The sequence below is a fragment of the Notothenia coriiceps genome, unplaced genomic scaffold (genome assembly GCF_000735185.1).
Source record: "Notothenia coriiceps isolate Sejong01 unplaced genomic scaffold, NC01 NC01_scaffold00019353, whole genome shotgun sequence".
NCBI lineage: Eukaryota > Metazoa > Chordata > Actinopteri > Perciformes > Nototheniidae > Notothenia > Notothenia coriiceps.
This window is the reverse complement of record NW_011352054.1, coordinates 548,188-556,599: the sequence shown is the minus strand read 5'-3', so window position 1 is coordinate 556,599 and position 8,412 is coordinate 548,188.

The window sequence follows — 8,412 nt, the reverse complement described above, 5'->3', positions numbered from 1 at the left end:
CACGTTAAATAGGGACTATAGTTTTATGAATGCTATCCAAGCTCCAAAATGGTGGAATGAGCTCCCCATTGAAATCAGGACAGCAGAAAGCTTGCACATCTTCCGGCGCAGACTGAAAACTCATCTCCTTCAACTCCACTTCGAGCGATAGAATTACTAACAAAGCACTTATATACTAATAAAGGACTGGCTTATCTAAAGCCAGTTGAGTAGCACTTGAAATGTTTTAGCTCTATGAAACCTGATGTACTTATATGATTCTGTTTTCTTCAAGTTTGTATCTTCTTGGTCGAATGAACTTATTGTCGCTTTGGATAAAAGCGTCAGCTAAATGCAATGTAATGTAATATTTACTGTGTAGTCTAATGTAAAATACCTTACTGCCGTACAATAAAATAATGTGATTTAATATAATTCAAATTGAACCTATACTGTTTGCCAAATATGCCAGAGCAAGGACATCAACCAAAAAGGAAAAAACTGTTCCATCCGGAAGAGCGGGACAATGAATAACAACACGCAGTTACAGTCATTTAGAGACAGAAATGATTCGAAGGACTTGTTAGCACAACGTGGGAAAGAAAGAGCCTGTTGTGAATGCCTTTTATATAACAGTCACCCAGCACTGCCACTCCACAGATGGTCCAGGAGAAGAGGCAGTTGTACCGGCACATCTATTTCCACAGAGCTGCAGTAAGAGCTCTTATGCCTCTCTGCAAGCACAAACTCTGACAGCAGGCTGATGCACTTGATGAGCAGCAGCGAGATGCCATGATTAAAAATGGATGCTGATGCAGGAGAGAATGTCAGCATGATGCTGCCATTACGTACTCTTATATAAAAAAGCAGCCAGATTTCTGTCACTGGATGTTGTGCTCATTGGTGGGTTATTGATTATGGTGAGTGAGCAGATTGTGCTTAGAGAGGCTGGTCCCTGGAGAGCATTTGCATGATTGATGCTTTCTTTACGAGGCTCATATCCTGAGCTTGTCAACTAGTCATCTCAGCGGTAAAATAAAAATAAAAATGACACCTACTGTACCTGATGATTAATGGGATCTTGTTGAAGTGTTATCACTAAAATATTGAATACCAGTAGGCCTACATAAATCAGGACAGCATGATAAGGAAATGGTTCCTCATTATTACTTTTTTCCCTGTGTGACGTTTGAAGAGAGGACAGCTCTAGTTTGCATGCATCAGAAATAAAGCTGGCGCTGGCTGTTTGTGAATGCAGATCCCACACAAAGTTGCTCTGATTAGACTGAACATCAGAAAATGTGGTGCAATGCTGACTCGGGAATCGGGATATTTCAGACTTCCAGCACTGCCCTAAAATACCCGATAAGATTGTGCTGCAAACAAAGACCCAACCACATCCAGTGATGGGGAATTACTCAGATTCCTTCAAATGTTTTAATTAAAGGAATATTCATTTGTATATCAAATACCTGTGTTCCCTTAAATTCTTGAACAAAAAATGTTCTGGCCTGCCTCCATGGTATAATGAAGAATCGAAACACTGATGAAAATCTACATGAATTCAAGTAATGTGTCACAACAGCAAAACTATTTAAAAAGATCTGTTGGCTGAACGCCTTTAAAAATGAATCCATTCAAATGTTCACTACTTTCCAAACACAAGCATTTTCACTAAAACCAAAAAGAAGACATTTTCAGGTGTATATCAGTATGTAGTGTCTCTACTGGGACATGTCTCCATGCTTCAATGTTCAAAGAGCTCTTTATTTTTCTCATACTGCCTGTGCTGCAGCACCTCTTTTCACCCTCTGTCTGAAACCAGAGCTCAGTCTGCTCTGATTGGTTACCTCGCCATCTCTGTTGTGATTGGTCAACTACTCCGCGATGTCCCTCCTCTTAGCCTATGACGTACAATTAGTCAGAGCTCTACTACTGTAGTGCAAGTGTTACAGAGTGATGTCACTATGATATGGAAGTAAACAGTGGAGTCCAATGAAGTGCTTTTCTCTCACACACGCACTGCCCCCCCCTGCCTAAAATTGCACTCTGGAGGGAAATTGGGGATTTTAGCTTTTGCAGACCATTTACATGCACAAAAACCGGAAAGGAAAAACTCCAGAAAGCATAATAGGTGTTACGGTTTGGGAAAGGTAGGACCCAAAAGCAGATTACAAAAAAAAGACTAAGGTCTACAAACAAAAGCGAGCTTTATTTCAAAGCCGATCAGCAAAAATGAGGTAACACGAGGAAAATACAATACCCAAAACACGGTCGTGACCAACATGGAGGGAGACAGGAAAAAACAAACAATGAACCGACACCGAACACAGGAAGAGACAAGACTTAATACAGGGAGGGGTAATCACGAGACGAGAAACAGCCGGGCAGGGAAGGAGAAACACAAGGGCAACAGGTGAACACAATCAGACAATTAGACACACCAGGGAAACTAACGACAGGGAGAAGGACCAGACAAGAAACAAGGAGGAAAACATGACAGGGAGAACAGAACAGCAAAATAACCCCACAACTAGACACAACAAAACTCAAACCCTGACAATAGGGCCTCTTTAAAAACACTTCTCTACAGTATGCTGTTATGCACTGTTTAAAATACATGCAATCCATTTCCTCAGGCTACCTACTGATGCATTGTACTGTTTTTATCCATTGTGTCTCCATGTGTATTTTGGTATGCCCAAAAGATAATAACATAAACCAATGCCAAGAGGCTGCATCTTATCCAATTAACCTAAAGCACCCTAATAACTTGACACATGCACCCTGCTGCCACTGACCAACTGCTATGATAATACGATTACTGGGGGAAATTAAGCTCTCTATCACAACATCGTTCCCCTGTAAGATGAAGGATGTAGAGTGAAAGGAAAAGTCCATCAAAGTGAGCAGAGACGAACAATAGCTGAGAACTTCCATTAACCGTCGTACAGATGAGCCAAACATGTGCTCACTCGCCTCCCATTATGTTCCAGTGTTATCACCCCGTGCACCCTGAGGCACAAATTAGTGACACGGATGTCCACAAAGATGGGTGTATCGTTAATTGTGCAGTGTAAGAAGAGGAAATACAATACAAGAGGTGAGGAACAGGAGTTACACAAAGCCTGCTATAATTGAGCTCTGCCTTCAGCGGCTGGTAGCAGAATATTGCCCGCCTGGAAGCTGCTCTTAGTGACTCATTCCTTTATTGATGGTCAAACAAAAGCACATCTTAGCCACTTAAGTTAGCTAAATAACTGATGAGATAGTGAATGACTAAATGCTTAACACAGGGAGTATTTATGGGTTCTGTTCTGTGGCTTAATTCTCAACTCTTATAGCCGACACTTTTACCAGTTTTGTGTCTTGTAGGACATTTAAAGCGGAATATTGATGGCAGCGTATTTTAAAGAAGGCGTTGTTATGTGCATTAGGAACCACGGGGCAAAAAGATTGAATGACCATACTGCTAATGAAGAGAATAAGCTTTATCATGAAGGGACATGTTGAACTTTCCTTGACTCGTAGGATTCATGTAATGAGTTAAACACTGGCAGGCAGACGCTGTGGAGGATTAGACGATTAAATATGCTTTTTTACTGAAAACTTTGCCTACAAGATTAAGTTAGCAACCGTTGATACTTTGCACTTGGTAATAAGAAAGGATCTTTATTTGTATCTTAATGTGCTGCCTCCAGGATAAGAAACCCAAATGGGATAAAAAGATGATTCTGCTCTGAGCCAGAGTCGAGGGGTCCAAGTATTGTACAAAGAAGAAAACTCTCTAGACCTCCTCTGCTATGGGCAAGGTATCGTTAACTCGATATGTAGCGAAAGTGATGTATTATGCGTACACTTTCTCAATATTAATTTGCTTAGAAAGATTTACAGTAGAGGTTTGAGCATTGCCTTGTATTCATACCCCTTTGGCCTCTCAACATATACACAGGATGCACTGCTCAGGTCAGCCTTGCTCTGGTTGGATTATGCACCTGACTACAGAGACTGGAGGTAAACTTCCAAAACGCCTTCCAACCTGAGGACACGACATATGATAAATGTGGGTTCAAGATCTTGAGCAACAGATTGTCTAATCTGGCAAGAAAGCAGGTGATAATGTAGTATTTAAAAATGATGTATAACCCCAGAGTTTCATTCCCCCCGTTTCCCAGATTTACAAGGTCTGAGATCAAATGTATCTGAAGTTCAGTGAAATAGGCAAAACGATTTGATAACTTGATTACAGATCTTTATTCGACCAGCAACGTCCATCAAGTCTATGTTAAAGTGGACCTATCATGCTATATTTGAATAATATAGTCTAGGACCATACCTATATAAGGCATAAATATATATATATTTTTTTCAAAATACCAAACAGATCATGCATTTTAGCCATTCCTCATTTCGCTCGATTTAACACTGTCTTTGCATGGGCTGATTCTGTGAGAACAGCACCATCTATCTACAGGCCTGGCATATGTACTACAGCGTCTCCAGCGCTTTGGAACGGCAATGTCCGTGGCTGTCTCCTCCTGATTGGTGGAGTTGGCCCAATAGCCGTAGCACCACTTCTGTGACGTCATAGAAGTGTTCAAATCTGGATCAGTCTGTATCAGATCCGTTGCAGCCCCTTTTTTTGAGATTTGGGTATGGAGGAAAATAGAGAGGGTTGTGTTTTCTGACACTTGGTGAGTTCCCAATAAAAGACGTACAAAAGGGCATTTTGCATGATAGGTCACCTTTAAGTGCTTTGACAAAAAATACATTAAAAAAATGTCATCTGTGGAAGCCGTAGTACTGTAAAAAGCACAACCAATCATCTGAGCCAGCCCGGCTAAACTAACTGGATGGCCTACCTGCCTGTCAGCCTTCCATCTGTGCACAAACTTATCTCGTGCCCTCATTGGTCATGTGCGCGTTCGTGTGTGTTGGAGGAGGGGCTCTGTAAGGAAGTGGCAGATTTTTTCCGGCTGTGTATTTTCAAATTCTAGCGCACTCGAGCTGGTTTCTCCAAAATTACGTACCCCACCTTTAATTAAAGTCAACGTTTCAGTTTTTTCAGTGAAAAGAGGTGCTGCAGCTCAGGCAGTGTGGGAAAAAAAGTGCTTTTTGAACATTAAAGCACGGAGACAGTAGAGGCATCACATACAAATAAGAACCTGAAAATGAGCATTATTTGTCCTCTTTAAAACTATCCACTGTCTTCATTTTACATTCATCTGTTTGCAACTTATATCAATATTCCAATTGCTGTATATAGACTAGTCTGCAAAGTTTCTCTTATATTCTAATGTATTCGATTTACCTGTACTATATGATCTGTTTTATTCTGTTGCACTGTTGGAGGAGCCTGTGACCTAAGCTTTGTATTGTCATAACTACACTGTAGCTATGCACACATGACAATAAGCCTTGAAACTTGACATGTTTGAACGTATCCCAATCTCAATAAATCATGGCAAACTCCACTGCATTAGACATGTTTTAATGTTTTGCCACATCCCATAAAGACTGCAGTCCTTTGACGGACAGCCAAGGGTTTCAGGCGATACGATCGGTGCCAGAAACTGTTTGCCACACGCACAGATCATGTGTGACCACCCGCATTTAGCATGAATCACGGTGTCGAGGCTGTGACCCTGGAAAGAGAAACGCTAACGCTAGAAAAAAAAAAAAACTCCTCGACTCGCTCCTGTCCTGAAATCTCAATTTCACTCTGGCTCCTCCACTGCCTTGACAAGGTCAGGCTGGCAGCAGGAATTCGTCTCGCCATCTAATCTGGAGATTACATTCTGGGCCCCCCCCCCTCCTTCCCCTTCCCTTTCTGCCTCTCTGCCCGAGACCCTGCCAGCCTGGATCTCCACTGCGGGGTAACGAGCCAAGACCCGCTTACAGTGTAGAGATAATGTCCACGGATTAAGACAGAGAAGCCCTCGAGTGGTGCCTCTTTCATTTCAGTATCCGGCCTGTGAAGCATCACAAACACATCCAGCTAGTCAGAGGCTCCGTTCTGTGGAAGTCAAACTCTCAGATGATCTTAATCCGCCAAACTCAGTTCTAATGGTTGGAGCTAAAGTACATTTTTTTCAACTGTAAAAATCACGGGAAAGCTCTTGTCTCCCTCGGGGTCAGACGCAAATAAAAAAATGGTTGTGTAAGAACTAGGGATGTAACGATATATCAAATATCGCGGTAAATAAATGTCACAATACCGTCGTGAGACTGACAAAATATACCGCCTTTTTTTTAATTTTTTTTTTTACATTTATTCAACCAGATGGTCTCATTGAGATCATCAATCTCTTATTCGAGGGAGACCTGTCCATCATGGCAGGCAGTAGTTACCAACAGGAACATAAAAAACAACAGAATAACACAAAAGGGAGCATGGTATTTTACAGGACTACATGTACATACCTAGAGACATGGAAAAAGTTACGCAGACAGTATATTTATATCTCGCGCTGCGTCAATTAGAGCATCACCTTTTTTGGGCAAAAAGGCGGTATGTGTTTTGAAGGAGGGTGGAGAGACAATGCACAGTTTGACCGACTGCTGTCACCCATGGCCAAAGCATATCTCTCTGTCCCAGCAACATCATCAGCCTACCAAGCAAGAGAGTTTTTTTTCCACCACAGCAGGGAGATTGTAATTCCTCGAGAACTGCCGCGAAGAAACATCCCAGCTTCTACGAAATGAGCATGCTCACTGATCCTAAGAAGGAACCGTTGATGATGGGAAGTAAGAGAGTTAAGTGGAGTTTGACGGGAAAAAACGGAAAGTGACGTGATTTGATTGGGTATGCAGTCGTATTATTATATTGTACACTTTAAAATAGCTACTATCCTACTAAAATGCGTACAAATGCAGATTTATTATTTAATTTTAAAAAAAGTACAAAAAAAATTCACTTTTTTTTCTTTTTTTTTTTTTGAATATCACGTTAGGAATATCGTACCGTGGACTTTTTATCCGCGATATATGCGTACCGTGAGTTTTTGGTATCGTTACATCCCTAGAAAGAACGTTAGAACCCTGAATTATCCTCCTGGGATGGCAGGGTTTATTATTCAAAGTGCAAAGGCTTAATTTCAGGCCGTGTTTAAGTTGAGCCCGAGCTGAGGGGTATCTTGATGTGTACGATTCCTTTTTACTGTAAATAACCGTTTTGAAGAAATGTACATTAATTTTTGTTTGCTAAACTTTTCTGGAAATGTGGTTAAAACGTATACGAAATTGGTTCTTGCGCTCTTGGCTAGGACACATTGATCTATTATTTTCTGAAGAGTATTTGGTTGGGACCTTTTCAGTTACATCACCATGTGCAGATGAACCTGTTTTGTGTGCGACATTTCAATGGACCTTCAGTGCAGGAAAAGCCTCCACTCCCACACAAATTTAGGTTACGTCTTTCATGCATTTACCAAGCAGATTTTTCAAAAAAGCGTTTGGGAAACCAGCTTCCTATAGTGTGTTTTCACTAGCTCGATCCTAGTAGTTTGTACTGACCTTCCTCGACACCTCGTTGATGTATTTGACGTTTCCGATGGGAAAATCTATGGACGCCTCAGTATTGTTACCAAGAGATTGGCTTCAAACGGTCTTAAACATCTTCTGTATACAAACAGGAATATTTATGATGAGGAAATATTTTGAATTATGTATGGGGAATATATTAACGCCCATATATAGAATGTTTGAGGTTCAAAGACCATTGCACATATTCTATATACTTTTTAAGCTTACCAGTTCTCGAGGTTTGTGATACATTTGTGTTTGGAGCTTTAGAGTCAACAAGGTTATCAATAAGTCTTTCCATTAATTATCATCAAATACACTTCTGTCTGTCTGAGTTTGATGTGAAGACATGTTTACTGAAAAAGCTCATTACAACCTCTCAGCATTCAGTTTGATTTTTATTTTTTTTATATCCATTTGACATGTTATTGTTTTAGCAGCAAAGGCGTCCCGACCAATATGACAAAAACGCGAATAAATCAATCGTGGAAGTGAAGGATTGGTTTCATGATTTGTAAAACTGTGTTCAGAAAGATCTGTAAATTAGGTATGCTAAAAAGTGATGCAACAAAACATATTTGTATGTCTTTTGGATTCGTCTCAACCTCACTGCCTCTTCCTCCTTGATCTGCTCACTGAAAATATAAATGCCAATGTGTTTAAAAACTAGTATGAGGAAGGCACTAACCTCTTGCTCCCAAATAATAAGATTGTATTGTTGGCTTGCTAATTTTCTGTTCCTTCAACTTAGATTCCGAAACAATTCAACTTTTAACCGACTGTGACCGTCACATACAACAGTAACAAGACGCCCTACTGCTCATGCTTTCCCGCTTTAAAACCTCCATTTGTTCCGTTAATGGCAGCTCCTCAGGGATTTAATGGATGAGGATTAGATACGTGAGGCGA